General features: G+C 43.8%; 1 protein-coding gene across 5 annotated transcripts in view; it reads right to left on the bottom strand.

Moving 5' to 3' along the window:
• WNK3 (WNK lysine deficient protein kinase 3) overlaps positions 1 to 16,519 on the bottom strand; it is a 133,578-nt gene extending 117,059 nt beyond the window's left edge. For 2 of the 5 annotated variants that reach the window (XM_056540437.1, XM_056540435.1), the window contains exon 1: positions 15,838 to 16,516. The gene's annotated coding sequence lies outside the window, so the exon portion shown is untranslated. Of the gene's footprint in view, positions 1 to 15,815 lie in introns of all 5 variants that reach the window. The other 3 variants (XM_056540436.1, XM_056540434.1, XM_056540432.1) reach the window with 3 other exon arrangements.
• Positions 16,520 to 18,098: the final 1,579 nt, after the last annotated feature.

Below are 18,098 nucleotides of genomic sequence, written 5' to 3'. Positions count from 1 at the left end.
GGCCAATAATCACGATTTTGGGCATCATCGGTATCGGCAATTACCTTGCCGATAAGCCGATAATGCTCCGCCCCCCGCACCCCCCACCGCAGTGCTGGGCGGTATACCAGTATGGATTTTTGCCCATACCGCTATACTGGTCGGGCCCCTCCCCCACCCTCCGAGTCAATAAAAAAATAAAAATAAATAAACTTACCCGTAATGGGGGTGGTCCGGGCCATCCATCCTTCCTTCCTGTAGTTTCCGGCGGCATTCCGGGTGGAGGGTGCACCAGTCCGGGCTGTCCTTCTCCGGGGGGTCATCTTCTCCACTCCGGGCAGGCTTCGGCCTAGTACGCTGCATAGACGCCGTGACGTCAGGTGCGTTGCTGCGCACGGGCATCACTGCTTAGCGGCATCTATGCAGCGTACTAAGCCGGAGCCTGCCCGGAGTGGAGAAGATGACCCCCGGAGAAGGACAGCCCGGACCGATGCACCCTCCACCCGGAATGCCGCCGGACACTACAGGAAGGAAGGATGGCCCGGACCACCCTGACAGGTAGTGGGAGAGAAGCGGGTGGTGGCGGCCGCGGCCTATGGCACTGCAAAAGCCACTGCAGGGCATTGATTTAAAGCGCCCGCTTTAAATCAATGATCTCCAGCGGTGTCGAGGGGGGATAAATAGCCAATGACTTATACCGGAATATCGGTATAAGTTATCGGCTATCGGCCCTAACCTCCACCGATTATCGGTATCGACCCTAAAAAAACGATATCGGTCGATCCCTAATTTGAACCCTCTGTTTCTCCCCAGATCATCTACACCAGATAGTCTTCCCAGATCATCTAAGCCATATAGTACCCCCTAATGTCTGGGAGGCCCATCCCGCCCCTGTCTTTCGGCCTATTTAAAGTTGTCAAATGTATCCGTGGGACTTCCCTCCCCATATGAACAGTCGTAGCAAAGAGGATACTTCCCTGAAAAACTTAAATGGTATCAAGATCGACAGGCATTGCATTGTATATAAAAATTTTGGGAGAATAGACATCTTGAAAAGGGCAGCTCTGCCAAACCTGATTTTGAATAATTAATTTTAAAGTTAGAATATCTGGCAAAGATTTCAAATTTATGTAGCATGATCGGTAATGTTCTACCCGGGTTAGTTATAAAAAAAAAATATATAAAAAAATTATATATATATATATATATATATATATATATATATATATATATATATATATATATATACACACACACACACACACACACACACACACACACACACACACACACACACGGTAATTGCATAAGCTGCAACTTTAAAACATCTCTTACCCACATCAAAACCCTTAAAATTTTCCTCCAGCCTAATTTTGCGTAAAAAGGGTTCCAAAATCAAAACAAAAATTAAAGGGGACAGGGGGCACCCCTGCCTAGTCCCATTTCTAACTTTAAATTCATCTGAGAGAGCCATCTGGACCCGGAGCTTTTCCTTCCGCTGTGGTACTTATAGCCTGATGTAGTTCCTTTTCAGTAATTGGGGATTCTAGAGCATCCAAATCAGAAGTTTTAACCTTCAGGAGCCCAGATTCCCTGATATAACTTCAAATTTTCCCCCTAAACTTTAGACTAACAGTTGCTGGGTTATGCTCGTCTATATCGTATAAGTCTGCAAAAAATTCTTTAAACACATCTGCTATTTGAGAGAGGGTATATATTTTAGCTTTTTATTTTGAATCATGGGAATATATGCGTTAGATTGTCTTTGTTCCCTTGCTCATACAGTAGTCCCTTATTTTGACTATTGGCTTTTTTTTCCCTTTTAGCTGTTAACTGGGCTCTATTGGCAGGGGATGCACTTTTTTATATGCCTTTTCTAACTCCCGTAACTGATTCAGTAGTTTTTGTAATTTGGCAGATTTCTCTTTTTTTTTTTTACTCTGGAGCCATGTTTCATCAAAACTCCTCTGGCCACACATTTATGAGCTTCCCAAATAATCGTAGGTGTCACATCTCTTGTACAATTCTCAGCAAAATACCACAACAAGCTAGATTTCACATCCTCTACCATGATAATCTCTATTTTAATCAGGGCATGGTCCGATACCGTGATGGTTTCAATACTCATGGCATGGAGAAGTTCCAGGTCTCTATGTTTTAAAAAAAAAAAAAAGCAGTCTATTCTTGGGTATACATCATGTGGTGTGGAGTAGAAAGAAAAATCACTTTCGGACAGATGGTGAATACGCCAGGCAATCAACTGATGTTCAATCAATGTTTTTTTACAAGATCGTAACACTGTTTTACAAAGTGAGGATTGACCTTTAGAAGTATCTAATCTCGGGTCCAGTGCGTCGCCTCCTAATATTACACAGCCTTCAACAAAGCTTTCCAGTTTTAAACAAAATGATTTAAACGGGTGCACCGCTGCTCAGCATGTGAAACAAACTGTTCCGAGCGCTGGAGGCGGCAGCTTGTGACATAATAGCCCCACCCCCTCATGATGTCACGCCCCGACCCCTCTATGCAAGTCTATAGGAGGTGGCGTGATGGCTGTCACGCCTTCCCATAGACTTGCATTGAGGGGGCGGGGCGTGATGTCATGAGGGGGCAGGGCAAATGCTGAGCAGCGGAGAACCCCTTAAATACCCCATTCTGCTTTGTATTATGCAAATACACTGATGTTAATGTAGATATTTGAGATAGTGTGCGACCTTTAATAAACACAAAACAACCCTCTTCATCATTTTGTGAGTCTAGATATTCCCATGGCGTATCTTTAGCAATTAATATACTTGTACCTTTTGACTTATTAGGATTGTAGCTATGATAGCCAAGTGGAAAATATTCCTTAGTTAATTTGAAACGGTGGTATGACATAGTTGGTTTCTTGAATAAATGCAATATTTAACCCCTTAAGGACTCAGCCCATTTTGGCCTTAAGGACTCAGACAATTTAATTTTTACGTTTTCATTTTTTCCTCCTCGCCTTCTAAAAATCATAACTCTTTTATATTTTCATCCACAGACTAGTATGAGGGCTTATTTTTTGCGTGACCAGTTGTCCTTTGTAATGACATCACTCATTATATCATAAAATGTATGGCGCAACCAAAAAACACTATTTTTGTGGGGAAATTAAAACGAAAAACGCAATTTTGCTAATTTTGGAAGGTTTTGTTTTCACGCCGTACAATTTCTGGTAAAAATGACATGTGTTCTTTATTCTGAGGGTCAATACGATTAAAATGATACCCATTATTATATACTTTTATATTATTATTGCGCTTAAAAAAAATCACAAACTTTTTAACCAAATTAGTACGTTTATAATCCCTTTATTTTGATGACCTATAACTTTTTTATTTTTCAGTATAAGCGGCGGTATGGGGGCTCATTTTATGCGCCATGATCTGTACTTTTTTTTTATACCACATTTGTATATAAAAAACTTTTAATACATTTTTTATAATTTTTTTTTTAATAAAATGTATTAAAAAAGTAGGAATTTTGGACTTTTTAAAATTTTTTTCGTTCACGCCGTTCACCGTACGGGATCATTAACATTTTATTTTAATAGTTCGGACATTTACGCACGCGGCGATACCAAATATGTCTATAAAAAATGTTTTTTACGCTTTTTGGGGGTAAAATAGGAAAAAACGGACGTTTTACTTTTTTATTGGGGGAGGGGATTTTTCACTTTTTTTTTACTTTTACTTTTACATTTTTTTACATTTTTTTTTACACTTGAATAGTCCCCATAGGGGACTATTCATAGCAATACCATGATTGCTAATACTGATCTGTTCTATGTATAGGACATAGAACAGATCAGTGTTATCGGCGATCTTCTGCTCTGGTCTGCTCGATCACAGACCAGAGCAGGAGACGCCGGGAGCCGCACGGAGGAAGGTGAGGGGACCTCCGTGCGGCGTTATGAATGATCGGATCCCCGCAGCAGCGCTGCGGGCGATCCGATCGTTCATTTTAATCGCGAACTCCCGCAGATGCCGGGATCTGTATTGATCCCGGCACCTGAGGGGTTAATGGCGGACGCCCGCGAGATCGCGGGCGTCGGCCATTGCCGGCGGGTCCCTGGCTGCGATTAGCAGCCGGGATCAGCCGCGCATGACACGGGCATCGCTCCGATGCCCGCGGTTATGCTTAGGACGTAAATGTACGTCCTGGTGCGTTAAGTACCACCTCACCAGGACGTACATTTACGTCCTGCGTCCTTAAGGGGTTAATAGCTCCCTTTTCAGATAATGTAACACAATTGACTGCTTTATATCAACTGGCTCCAGAAAGTTAAACAGATTTGTAAATTACTGCTATTAAAAAATCTTAATCCTTTCAGTACTTATGAGCTGCTGAAGTTGAGTTGTTCTTTTCTATCCAAGTGCTCTCTAATGACACGTGTCTCAGGAACTGCCCAGTTTAGAAGCTAATTCCCATAGCAAACCTCTTCTGCTCTGTGCAGTTCCCCAGACAAACAGATGTCAGCAAAGCACTGTTGCCAGACAGAAAACTCAACTTCAGCAGCTGATAATTATTGAAAGGAGTAAGATTTTTTTAATAGAAGTAATTTACAAATCTGTTTAACTTTCTGGAGCCAGTTGATAGATATAAAAAAAAAAAGTTATTTCCTGGAATACCCCTTTAATATTGCCACTGAACACCATAGTTTATGTTTTTATTTCATTTTATTTGGGGGGAGAAGGAAGGGAGAAAAAAAAAAAAAAACTCTTTAAAATTTTACAGCCAAGGATATTAGAATAACACACGTAATGCATGTTATTCTAATATCCTAGGGTGTAAAATTTTAAAAAGGTTTTCCATTGAAAGACAACTTATCCCCTATTCCCAGGATAGGCAATGAGTGTCCGACCATGGGGACTGTCCTCTGTCTCCTGAACGGGACCCAGTCTCTGAGGGTTGCAGCCAGCAGATGCCACAATTTCAATGGGAGTTTCGAAGAGACCCTGGTGCTGTACTCTGGCATCTTTGGTGCTGCCATAGAAATTAATGGAGTGCATACTGTTTAGAGCAAGCGCTACTCTCAGAGAGCCAGGGTCCCACTCAGGAGAGACAAAGGGTCCCGGGCAGAGGCAGGGTTCCTTTCAGGAGGTCCCAGCGGTCAGACCTCCCGTGATGACACACCTATCCTGTGGATAAGGCATAAATTGTCTTTCACTGAAAAAACTCTTTAAAAAAGGGATCATTTCATCTTCACTATTATGTGGGAACCTCTGTTCCACAACAAGAGATGAAAGCTACTAACAAGTAGCTGCTCTCACCGATCCTCCAAGCCAGCACCCTTCTCTGTACCGGCAAGAGGCAATAACCCCAAAAATTTCTACAGATGGGTATTCTTCCCTTTTGGAAAGGTTTCTGGCCTGGAATACATTCTAAGACTCCCAGATTGAAACACTGACTATAAGTCATTTTATGTATTTACTCACATGTAACACTACATTTCCAGTGTAGTGGCCACTGCAGGTAAAATGAGAAGCTAACTTAAAATTTTAAAAGGAAAAAAAAACATTTGTACGCTGCGAGTCTCTGCAGTATCTCTAATATTAATAAGGATGAGGCCATCCCTTTAAGTGTTACCACAGATTGCTGGGACCACATGGCCATAAACATTACTATATACACTTATATCCAGTTTCTTATATGGCATCAACATATTCCATGCTCATCACTCATCAGTTCCTTGTCACCAATGGGACTGACAGTAATTTCTCTCTCAAATAGATATCACAACCACTTTGATAAAACTCCAATGAACCTATCAATATATTGAGCTACATATGTAGAGCTCAATGTTTATAGCTTGGCCAACATTTAGGATACATATGTATAAACAGTGTCTCCTCCCCTAACATCTGTAGTCCCTGCCCCAGGGGGTCAAACTGACAGAATTGACCAAAAAACAGGAATAGCCCCCAAAAATTCCAGACAGCCCCCCCCCCCAAAAAAAAAAAAATAGCAGCAGCATTTTAGCAGATAATTTAACACTGTATCAATATGCCCTAAGGAAACTATATACATTATCAAGTTTTTTCATGGATTGGAGTGCTTCAGATATATTGTTTAAATATATATATACACATACATTTTTATTTTATTTTTTTTGTTCGGTTACATTCCACTGACCTCAATAGAAAACCAAAAAATCGGCAATTCCCCATAACAAAAAATTACGGCGGTAAAACAGTAAAATAAAGTGTAGGGTCATTTTACTCATCCATTTACAGCAAAGTTAATAGAATATTTAGGCTCAGCCTTCCTCCTCTCCCCCCCCCCCCCCCCCCCAAAAAAAAAAAGTCTAAAACAAATGTTTGAAAAATAAATAAAAAATGCAATAAACTAGTAAACACAATGTACCAAATGGCAGAACTGCAGCTGAAAAAAGGGACAAAAGAAAATTAAAAAAAAGTGTGTACATAGCCTGACATCTATTGACTCAAATTCCACAAAATTAGCATATGAATGCCTAAAACATGGAGTAAACTGAATGAGTTAATGCTAAACTAAGAGCCCGCAGCTTCCCAATGATACTTCAATCCTGTTCCAAAATCAACAGTGATAAGGATAATACAACAACAGATACTAAGATATCAAACTCATTTAACCACAAATCTATTTTATGTAAACTTCTTCCCTTCCTCGGGACATGACAGGAGGCTCACAGTAAATATCTGATATAACAAAAAACAACATTACACAAAATAGGACAGCAGTGTGCAACATGTGCCTCCCGCATGCTACATAACAACTGCAACTCACAGCATGACCAGCACCTGATTGTGAGAGCATGCTGGGAGCTGCGGCTGAGAAACTACAACTTCCAGCATGACAACTATACAGCTGATAGGACGTAGTAGGATTACAGGAGCTGAACTGGTACAAGTTGTTGTCCACCACAAGATCAGAGGTATATATAGGGTCACTTGCCAAATGGCAAATGTGTCTATCACAGAGAAAAACTGATAGGAACAGAAAAATAAAATTACTTAGCCTTAAGTGGAAGCGGCAAACCACACAGGAACTACAGACTTTGGGAAATCCCAAGACAGGCTTAGTCTTTCAGGGGCACTACTGCCTTGTGAACCCACTCCTAGGCAGATCACACATGTTGTGCCTGGTCAGAGAGCACGGAAGGCAGAGCACAGCAATACAGGCAGCTAGCCCGGAGGAAGACATACTAGTTAGACCAGTTCTCTCTCATTCTGTATGAGCTCATCAGTTGCCCTCCAGACCCAAAGAGGGAGAAAAAAAAAAAATGTAGTTCAGCTACAGGTTATGGCTCATGCAAATAGGAAGAGATAAAACAATTGTGAAAGCATGCATATTCTGTCAGGAAATGATTACCATTTCTAAGAGAAACAATATAGAAAGCCGCATCCCACACACACAATGTCGCAGCGCACATACCGTTCAGAAGGGTCTCCGTAAGAGCCACTCCACGCAGCGCCATAGATGACATTTCAATGGGCTTTACTGTGCCACCGATATCATAGACGAGGTGACAACACACATGTATGATAGCAATAACTCTGCATTCATTTACAGAGCTCCCTCAAGTTATAATATTAATTGGTTTCAGGACGACCATTGTACGTTGAAACCATTGTATGTTGAGACCATAACTATGGAAACCTGGGAATTTGTTCTGAAGCCACGAAAATGTCATCCAAAAATAGGAAAAGGTGAGGATTAAAGGACATCTGCAGCGTGATTAACACTTATCCCCTATCCACAGGGGTCGGACCCCCTGTGATCTTCTGTACGGGGCCTCGACTGTCCCATGCACGGGGCATGCCGGCCGCAGCATGACGTTGCAGCCGGCACGCCTCCTCCATACATCTCTATGGGAGAGGCGGGGAGGCAGAGTTCGTGCCTCCCCCCATAGAACTGTATGGGGGACAGGGAGGAGACGGGGCGTCACCGTCGACCTCTAGGTCGACGCTACGCGCCTTAGCGCTCACCATGAGTGCTAATGGCGACGCCCCGTACAGGAGATCACAGGGGGTCCCAGCGGTCGGACCCCCCCGCAATCAAACACTTATCCCCTATCCTGTGGATAGGGGATTATTGTCATACCGCTGCAGTTGTCCTTTATAGAAAAATAAATAGATAACTAATACAGATAAAGTAAGTCCTTACATAAAAATAAGAAATAGCTACTGGAAGCTGTAAATCACTGTCTATGTCTGGGTTTCCCAACCAGGGTGCCTCCAGCTGTTGCAAAACTACAACTCCCAGCATGCCCGGACAGCCGTTGGCTGTCCGGGCATGCTGGGAGTTGTAGTTTTGCAACAGCTGGAGGGACCCTGGTTGGGAAACAATGGTTTATGTAGAGGACAGGAGCTTCTTCAGGGTCCTATACAGTACACACAGTGTCCCAAATGGAGCTACCCTTACTTGGTGTCCAAAGGAGCAGCTAACCTGTGCACAGGTAAGGAATAGTACAGAACTTGTAGTTCCTCCCTGTACTGTAGGGGGCGCTACCAGACACCAGTCAGTGCTTGTACTTCAGTAATAGAGGTGATTTACCAATAAAATGGCAATTCTGAATGATCAGTCCCTCCAGTTGTGACACGTTTCACAGATCTGGACTATCTGTACCATTGTATGTGGAGTCTGGTTTCAAGTTACAATGGTCCAGAAAAGACCATTGTATGTTGAAACTATTGTATGTTGAGGCCATTGTAAGTTGAGGGATCACTGTATATGAATAGTGTGGAGACATGGATGGAAACGGGGCTCAAATAACAGAGAACACTGACCAATCTCACCGGCAGCTTGTTAAACTTTGAACCCCGACAGCTGATCTCTGCGCCAGAGGATTGTTTATTCACATGCTGCCCTATGGACGACATACATTCATGGAGATCTATGGACGAATTCTAACAACATAGCTGCCTGTACTGACAATCCCTCATCTACATAGAGGGGAGGAGGAGTTGGGTAGGTGTTTATTCACATCTACTTGTTGCACAGGCAATTCAATGTAGGTATCCCATTGAACAGCATGTAAATAAACAATTCTTACCACCTACAGCTGCTCTTAACTCCTTGAATCGTCCATTTCTGTTTTAAAGAAAGTATACTCAATCATTTCTTAATTAGATTTGCCAGTGTAGCTATTGATGAGGTTGTCATCCATCTTTCCAAGGTTCCTATATAACAACTATGCAGGAACACGCTCCGGGTCTGATTACAAACGGGGTGCCGCGTGCATGATCCCGGGGGTCCCCAGCTGCGGGACTCCCACGATCAGGCATCTTATCCCCTATCCTTTGGATAGGGGATAAGATGTTTAAGCAACGGAGTACCCCTTTAAATGGTAACAAAGACCCGCACTCATATCACAGTGACTTACGAGACGAGACCAACAGTGATTTATGAACTTCCTTCAGATGTGAAAGGATTGTGGAGTATTTTAGGATTTCCTAATCCAGTATTCCCCTAACTGTAGCTCTCCAAGTGTTGGAAAACTACAACTCCCATCACACCATGACAGTCATCAGCAGTCAGAGCATGATGGGATTTGTAGTCGTGCAACAGTTACAAAGCCCCTGATTGGGAAATACTGCCCTAAACCCATTTGGCTGCACAGTGAACTCACAGACCTACAGCAATACTACCACCACCGTCATGCAGCCGGCTATTAAAGGGGTTCTCCGGTGCTTACACATCTTATCCCCTATCCAAAGGATAGGGGATAAGATGCCTGATCGCAGGAGTCTCGCCGCTGGGGACCCCCGGGATCTTGCACGCGGCACCCCGTTTGTGATCAGTCCCCGGAGCGTGTTCGCTCTGGGTCTGATTACGGACGTCCACCGGGCCGGCGGCGTGTGACGTCACGCCTCCGCCCCGTGTGACGTCACGCTTCCGCCCCCGTGTGACGTCACGCTCCGCCCCTCAATGCAAGCCTATGGGAGGGGGCGTGACAACTCCCGTAGGCTTGCATTGAGGGGCGGAGCATGACGTCACACGGGGGCGGAGGCGTGACGTCACACGTCGCCGGCCCGGTGGTCGTCCGTAATCAGACCCGGAGCGAACACGCTCCGGGGACTGATCACAAACGGGGTGATCAGTGGATAGGGGATAAGATGTGTAAGCACTGGAGAACCCCTTTAACACTTTAGATCGGCGCTATCAAAGGGGACCTGTTAACCATCCCCGGTGGTCATGTGAGTCTGTAGATGGAAAAATAAGAGTTATGGCTATTATAGGACGAGGAGGAAAAAACAAAGAGCAGAAACTAATAAAGACCTAAAGGGACATATAGATTGTGTTCCGTTTTAGTCCCTTGAACAAGTAGGTTTATTTTTTTTAATTTCCACACCCCTGTATCTCTATGTGTAATAGGGTCAGCTATCAGCTGACCGATGAGTAAATGCTTGTTTGGCTGCTGATCATGTTGGTTTGACCAGTCAAAAACTTGTTGGCTCTCGGCTCCACATCTCCTCATGTATAGGTCTTCAGCTGATGGCAGCTAAGGGCCACATGACAGAACACGCAATCATTTTTTGCTGTCCTATCCACATGATACTCCAGCATGTCACCAGGGCAGAATGTGTGGAAATCTGCACGGACATTCTGCAGCAGTAGAGTCCCATTGTTTTTGATAAGACTACATTTCCGAGCCGTCCTAGCGCCCACTGTTAGTCAAATGTTTGGAATGTCCACACCTGTTTTTCGTGTAGACATTCTGCACATTTTTCACCCATGTGAACATGGCCTTAAGGTTTGGTAAATGAGCGATGATATATGAGAACAGTGCTTGTTACAACGCAAGGCCAGGCAATGTAAGTGTTCAATTTTTGTGCAGCTTCACCATAGGGGACCCCGAGCCTCACACAGTTCCCATTCAAGTCAACTTGAGAATAGGTCCTCCAGAGCAAGAAAGACCCTTTTAATAAGTGCTCTCCACTCTGGCCAAGAATCGAGTATCCAATTCTATTAAAGGGCTTAACCCAAGACCACTAGTTATCCACTTTCCCTAGGATAACTAGATAACAAGCTGATTGCCAGGAGAGGACAATTGTGCACCAAATAAATGGAAAAGAACAAACACTGCTGCGCCATTCTTTTTTTGGGGGGTAAGGGACAGTTGTCATCTGTTGGTGGGGGGGGGGGGGATTGGTGGGAGGTTATTAACAGTCAGACCCCAACCAAACCCAAAAAAGGAAGACAATTGTTCCTATATAAATGGAATGGCAGTGTGCAATCCATGACCTTGGCAATGTATGGAAGCCCCATAAAGAATAAACGGTACAACCCTTTTCATCCGTGATTGTAACAATGGCCATATAAATGGTTACCTACAAAATTTAAAGGACTAGCAAACTAGCAAAATTCCTATAATTTATAGTACCGGTATATCAAACCAAAGCCGTCCTAATAAGAATAAAAGATACTGAGGTGGGAATTAATCATTGGTTTACCCTGTTTCGTGGTGTTAACAAGTAACACAATTTGCCGCAGTTTGAGTTTAGAGACTTTATTGCGACTTGTTGCCTTAGATGCAGCAAATACGCAGCAAAATACAGCAAGTGTGACCCTACCCTAAAAGTGTAAAGAAAAATTGTTCCCCTACAAGACCCCTGAAATTCCTCTCCTGAATCCTTTAGGGTACGCTCAGACGAGCAGATTTACAGCGTGTATTTTGCTGCGGATCCGCCGCTGAAGAATCTCTGCATGCTGCCTTTAGATGTGCCTGCTGGGAGTGGCAATACGCCGCTATGAGCAGACACACTTCGATGTGCGAGTCAACGCACGCATGCGCAGTATACTCGCACATCATGGCAGCTCTCAGTCTAGCTCATAGAGCAGGAGGAGCGGCCATGATGTGTGCGAGTACATTGCGCATGCGCAGCGACTCGCACATCGCTTTAGTGTGTCTGCACATAGCGGTGTATTGCCGCTCCGAGCAGGCACATGTAAAGGCAGCATACAGAGGTCCTTCAGCGGCGGATCTGCAGTGTAAAATACCCTGTAAATCCGCTCGTCTGAACGTACCCTAAGGGTACGTTCACACGAGCGGATTTTTTTGCGGGTTTTCCGCTGCGTTTTTTGAAAGTGGGCGGGCTCTTCTCGGCTGTCCGCAGCAGATTTTCCGCGGCGGAATCTACGCTGCGGAAAATCCGCCGCAAGCCCCACTGAAGTCAGTAGGGACTGTGGCGGATTTTCCGCAGCGTAAAATCCGCTGCGGAAAATCTGCTGCGGGCAGCCGAGAAGAGCCCGCCCACTTTCAAATACGCAGCAGGAAACCCGCAAAAAAATCCGCCCGTGTGAACATACCCTTAGGAGGGGGAGAAAAAAAAAAAAGAGAATTCCTGAGTTAGAGTTGCAAAGCACACGTGTTCCCTAAAGCAGAGAAAAACTAAAGCAAGACTGATCCCAAGAGATTCCCATGAGGAAATTAACATTGAACGTACAAACAAGACCAAAGTTTGTCAGATGGGGGGGGGGGGGGGGGAAGCTGGCACAGCACATGAGCCCAATCATCACAAGTGTCTCCTGTATGAGCTACACACAGCAGAGCTGGAAAAAGAAGCAGCACTGATAGTAAATGGAAAATAAAGAAATGTGTTAGAGCTCAGAGCCGCGGGCAGGGCTTGTCAGCTGGCACACAAACACTTTTATATCCACCGAGAGAACGGTTCACAAAGTGAATTACAAAGGCAGACTGCGGAAACCAGTTATCATCAAAACTCCAATGACATTTAATCACACCGTATACCCAGCAACCTCAATCAATGCAAATTACATAACTTATTCATTACCAGGCTGAGATACACGGCTAAAAAGGTGGACGCATTAAAAACACAGCCAGGCGAGCAAAAGAACAAAGCCGCTCGCTCCAGCCTTCCTGCCCTGCAACCCTACCGAAATAACAGGGAACAATGCTGACGGCGTACCCAGCAGTGGGCAGTGCCAGCGGGGCAATAACACTTCAGGTGCTGCAATGGTTCAGGGCGAGAGTGTGTAAGAACACAAGGCTGGAATAAGCATGGTACAGAGAAGTGCAAAGCCGTACGGGGGGGGGGGGGGGGGGGGGATGAAAACTTTCATAATTCATCACGTGTACTGAATGGAAACACGGTGCAGGCTCCCAGATCCTACAAGACCATCGTTCAATACTAATAAAGCAGCCACGAGGGAGTCATACATTATGTGTAAGTGTATACAGGAGCGAGCGAGCATCAAGAGGGACCTGCACATGTCACTCTAAAGACTTTTGTGGCTATACAATGAACACAGATAGGAGATATATACATGACTGCCGTCTTTCAATGTGTGTATTAATGTATAGACTTACATATGTTTATCATTCTTTACATGAATTTAAAAAAAATTGTACACAAAAAATGAATATATATATAGAGAGAGAGAGATCAAAAAATTTTGCATTATTTTGATTTGCATCTGCACCACTGGACTAATACGGCTACTCAAATTTAATACACATATATACACACATATATATATATACACATACACACACACACATTTATAGTCTTGTTATATAGATCATATATATATTAGAGCAGTGTTTTCTAAACAGTGTGCATCCAGTTGTTGCAAAACTACAACTCCCAGCATGCCCGGACAGCCAACGGCTGTCCGGGCATGCTGGGAGTTGTAGTTTTGAAACAACTGGATGCACACTGTTTAGAAAACACTGCTCTAATATATTTGATTAGAGATGAGCGAACTTACAGTAAATTTGATTCGTCACGAACTTCTCGGCTCGGCAGTTGATGACTTATCCTGCATAAATTAGTTCAGCTTTCAGGTGCTCCGGTGGGCTGGAAAAGGTGGATAGAGTCCTAGGAAAGAGTCTCCTAGGACTGTATCCACCTTTTGCAGCCCACGGGAGCACCTGAAAGCTGAACTAATTTCTGTAGGATAAGTCATCAACTGCCGAGCCGAGAAGTTCGTGACGAATCAAATTTACTGTAAGTTCGCTCATCTCTATATATGATATATATAACGAGGACTATAATATACATACCTATAAGTACATATACATGTATAAAGCATCTATGCATGCATTGTGTCTAGATTATACCTAAACAAACAATACACATTATATAGGCGCGTGGAAGAGATAAATAAAGACCAATATGAGCTAGACAGACAGATTTTCAAAAATAAAATAAAATTACATTATATTCAACAAATACACATTTACGATGTTCACTAACTGGCGTCTCCCAACCTGTTGCAAAACTACAATGCCCAGTATGCCCTGACAGCCAAAGACTATGAAATGGAGTGATCGACAACTTGTGGCTCCTCAGTTTCTGCAACACTACAAATCCCAGCATGCCCTGACAGGCTTTGGCTAGGAGTAATTTTGCTACAAGGTGTCCACCACTGCATCACATTGAATAGACAGAGATAGATCAGTGTTTCCCAATCGGGGTGCCTCCAGCTGTCTGGGTATGCTGGGAGTTGAAGTTTGGCAACAGCTGGAGGCACACTGGTTGCGAACCACTGAGATATATATGAGAAAGATAGATGAGATATATAGATGATAGATAGGAGATAAATAGATAAAAGATACATATGAGTGTGATACATCATAGAGATACACAGATGATAGATACGTATGAGATTGATACAAGAGATAGATACATGAGATAAATAGAAACATGTGAGATAGAGATCAAAGAGAGACAGATGGTAGACAGGAGATAGATAAATATGAGTAGACAGATAAGGGATAGATAGATGTAAGATAGATATGAGATAGATTGATAGATAGATAGAGAGATATGAGATAGATACATAGATATGAGATAGATAGATAGATATGAGATAGATTGATAGGTAGATAGATATGAGATAGATAGATAGATAGATAGATAGATAGATAGATATGAGATAGATTGATAGGTAGATAGATAGAGAGATATGAGATAGATACATAGATATGAGATAGATAGATAGATATGAGATAGATATGGAAGAGATAGAGATAGATAGATATGAGACAGATAAGATAATAGGGCATATATCCATATAAAACACACACAAATATATATATATATATTACACACACACACTCTCCATATATCAACACACATTCTCCATATACACATACTCCCATACACTCTCCTATTATATACACATACTCCCATACACTCTCCTATTATATACACATACTCCCATACACTCACACACATACTCCCATACACTGTCACATTATATATACATTCTCCATATACTCCCATTATATACACTCCCATACACTCTCCCACTATATACACTCCCATACACTCTCCCATTATATATACTCCCATACACTCTCCCACTATATATACTCCCATACACTCTCCCATTATATATACTCCCATACACTCTCCCATTATATATATACTCCCATACACTCTCCCATTATATATACTCCCATACACTCACGTTATATATACTCCCATACACTCACGTTATATATACTCCCATACACTCACGTTATATATACTCCCATACACTCACGTTATATATACTCCCATACACTCACGTTATATATACTCCCATACATATATATATACACTCCCATACATATATATATATACACTCCCATTATATATATATATACTCCCATTATATATATATATACTCCCATTATATATATATATATACATATATATATATACACACACACACACACATACTCACACTCCCGCTCACTATCTCCCGTACAATTCTTCCCTCATCCCCAGTGCCCAATGGCAGCCGCTCCATCCATCACATCCATGACCGGGAGTCCCAGCAACACATGTCCGCCCCGACTCCCCCGTACACACCCCGCCTCCTCACGGGTCTCACCGGCTGCTGATAACGGATTTCGGCCGCCCCCCTCTCCTCGTCACCGGCAGCTGTGTCCTGTCATGGAGGAGGGAGAATACTATACCGGGGAAGGGGAGCGCGTTATACGGAGATGTGCGGAGAGGGGGGCGCCGGTTACAGGAGGGTCTCCCCGCCGCCGCTCATCACACACCGAGCAACAAGCGCGGACACGAGCCGTGCGCGCCCCCTCACCTCACCTGCGCGCTCCCGACATTTACCTCAGGAGATGAGGAGAAAAAAAAAAAACGTGTAACGGATAATAACGGGCAGTGCGTGAGGGGAGAATAACGAGAGGAGATATACGGAGAGCACGACACAATGAATGGAGCAGGAGGACAATAGAGCGAACGACGGGCACTCAGCACACGGACTGCGGTACCGGAGCGGCTCTCCACTACACTACGGGGGCCGTCCTGTCCACCACAATGTTTAGGTTTATTTTTTTCCTCCTCCGCCCGCCGAGGCCCCCACGGCCATTGGACAGACAATGAGAAGGTCTCCTGTAGCCGAGCGTCTCGTCAGGCGCGCACTCGCGGGGGGGGGGGCGCTCTCGTTGAAGCAGGCGCGGCCCCGACTCACCTTCCTCCCGCGCGCTCCCGCGCCTAGCTGCAGTGGGTGAGACTACGGTTGCGCGGACGCACAGTGACGTCAGTCGCTGCCGCGGGTGCTGATGGAATATGTAGTTTTTAGGGTATGTTCACATTAGGCGGAGCATTCAAGTGTTTCACTCCAGCTGTTGAAAAACTACAACTCCCAGCATGCATGCCGGGAATTGTAGTTTTGCAACAGCTGGAGCCACTCTGGTTGGAAAATACTGCATATTTGGATAGGAAACGCGCAATTTTGTAACTTCATTTTGACACAGTGCACTTTACGATTAAAATGACACGTTCTCTTTATGCAATTTAAAGATACCCGTGTATATGGGACTCCTACAGGAGATTGCAGGGTCCCAGCATTCGGACCCCCGCAATCAGACACTATCCTGCGAATAGGGGATAAGTGACTATCACTGCAGAGCCCCTTTAAGGCGTAGCGTTAGTGTGAACCAAGCCTTAGAATGTTTAAAATCCCTTATTCTTACCCATATAACTTTTTATTTTTCCATATACAGGGTGTATGAGGGCTGTTTTCTTTCGCCGTGATCTGTACTTTTTGGCAGTACCACTTTTGCACATATATTACTTTTTTGTTCACTTTTTATTCAATTTTTTCTGGGACGTGATGTGATGAAAAACGTATTTTTTAAGTTTTTAATTTTTATTATGGGAACGGCTCATGTGTGTTTAAAAAAAAAAAAAAATTGTTTTCATTATTTGGCACCCAAGCGTATTTTGTTTCGTACTCGCAGCGCATTTCCCACTGTGATTTTAAAAGGGACGGGCTTTCCACAGCAGATTTTTGACAGCGGAAACTCTGGGCTGTTGAAAATCCGCCACATACCCTACTGACTTCAATGGGGTCTGCAACGGATTTTACGCTGCCGAAAATTTGGCACGGAGAGCCCGTCCCTTTAAAACTCGCAGCGTGTTTCCCGCTGCGAGTTTGAAAGAAAATCTACTTGTGTCAACAAGCCCTTTTGCTTATACTTTTTAAGGTCCCCATAAGGGACTTTTTACATGCAATCTTCAGATTGCTTAGACAGAGTAATGCTTGGCTGTTGTATATTATCAGCAATCTGCTGGTTGAGCCTGACTCAGCACGCTCTAAGACTGGAGGTGGGACCTGAACGGGAAAATAAACCAATCTGACCCCCGCATAAATGTTGCGGGGTGCCTATCGGTTAGGGGGAGAGCAGTTTCCTTGATCGCTATTGAACTCGGCACTTAAGGGGTTAATTATGGATAATGGTGGGATCGCCGTTTTCCATCATTGACTGTTACTGCACTGCAGCTGATCACGTACAGTCTATGAAGCGAGCACAAAGTCTGTATTCTGCTCAGGATGTAAATGTACTAGGGCATTAGTGACTATTATAAACAGTGGTCCCTCAACATACGATGGTAATCCGTTCCAAACGGACCATCGTTTGTTGAAACCATCGTATGTTGAGGGATCCGTGCAATGTAAAGTATAGGACAGTGGTCTACAACCTGCGGACCTCCAGATGTTGCAAAACTACAACACCCAGCATGCCCGGACAGCCAACGGCTGTCCGGGCATGCTGGGAGTTGTAGTTTTGCAACATCTGGAGGTCTGCAGGTTAAAGACCACTGTTAGAGGAAGTTGTACTCACCTGT

Source organism: Hyla sarda, chromosome 9, assembly GCF_029499605.1.
Source record: "Hyla sarda isolate aHylSar1 chromosome 9, aHylSar1.hap1, whole genome shotgun sequence".
NCBI lineage: Eukaryota > Metazoa > Chordata > Amphibia > Anura > Hylidae > Hyla > Hyla sarda.
The sequence above is the reverse complement of the archived record's forward strand: the minus strand, read 5'-3'. Positions and strand labels throughout refer to the sequence as shown.